Source organism: Myripristis murdjan, chromosome 18 (genome assembly GCF_902150065.1).
Source record: "Myripristis murdjan chromosome 18, fMyrMur1.1, whole genome shotgun sequence".
Taxonomy (NCBI): domain Eukaryota; kingdom Metazoa; phylum Chordata; class Actinopteri; order Holocentriformes; family Holocentridae; genus Myripristis; species Myripristis murdjan.
Genome location: NC_043997.1, coordinates 14,807,461 through 14,808,825, shown reverse-complemented (window position 1 = coordinate 14,808,825; position 1,365 = coordinate 14,807,461).

Genomic DNA, 1,365 nt, shown 5'->3' with positions numbered 1-1,365 from the left:
CAGAAGGGGTTAGAAGTGGAGAAGGAAAATGAAAAGTGATGGAGAAGGGGGAGGCGTGGCACGAAGGGAGGGCTGGGGTGTGAGGAGGGATGAAGGGGGAAAGAGAGGGCAGAGAGCAGCGGGAATGTGATACTGGGTGGACAGGAGGGCATTCAACAGGGAAAACAACATTAATTACATAATGTGCTGACCCATCTCTGCAAAATCATCTACAAGACATGACAGAAATGTCGCTTAGCACTTTAAACAAGTGAGATTCTCTCATCCCACTGGCAGGTTTTTTACTTTGTTTGAAGAAAAACAAGATTTTAACCCTGAATATGTGACTAAATGACTTGTTAGGGTTATTATTATTATTATTTTGCAGTGGAGCCAAACGTAATGAATGTACAACACCGAGTACAGTATATATGGTATACAGTGTGCTTATGTGTTACATGCTGGCTGTATTTTTTTGCTAAACAAGCAGAGCAATGGAATATGTCAAAATGTATGTTCCTGCGTGTGTGCAGACAGAGTGCCAGTGTTGCGTGTATAATGACCACTTCAGTGCCCTGCCAGCGACAGGCTTGCTGTATTTTGTGAAACCACACATACCTGCACAAACATGCACAATTTTCTCTGAAGGAGGGCCAATGTGGGTCATTATCAAATTTTAAATTCCCTTTCTCAGGCACTGCACACAGTGACTGGAAGTAGTGGACTAAGACGTTCAATTTAAATGCAGGAAACTATGGTGAACGGGTTCATGCAAAAATAGAACAGAGTTTGACCAAAATAGAAATCTGCATGCACTCTCTACAGAAATTATGGATGACCGTAAACATTCTACAGCCAAATATATTGTTTAGATTTGGCATGGAAAGCTCTATCATTAAGCAAAAAAAAAAAAGTGTAAAAAATGCCTTGTTGGTTCAATGTGCACAATGAATTTTGCTATCGGTTTTTCTCTGGTCTGTGCAGCGATGCTGACATGGAATAAAAAAAGGCAGCTTATTAACGTCATCTTATTGGAGCAAAATAACCCCCACACACATTATAATCATCATTGTCGTCATCATATAATTACTATGTGCATTGTGGCGTCAACTTTGCCGCTTTGTGCATTTGTCTAAACGAGGGCATGCCTTTGTCTTTTTTAAGCTGCGGTGACCACTCTGGGTAGAAACCACAGTGAGAGTGGAAGGAGACTGTGGTTTAGTAGGAAAGCAGCTGCCCTGCCCCGCTCTCCCTCCAGGCCATTCTGGACAGCATCCGCAGCAACTTTCTGCAAAACAGCCGTCAACAAGAAGAGACTGGAAAGAAATGTGATCAGAAAAAGCATGCAGTTGAAAAAGAAAACAAATTAAGAAATGAATACCAGGG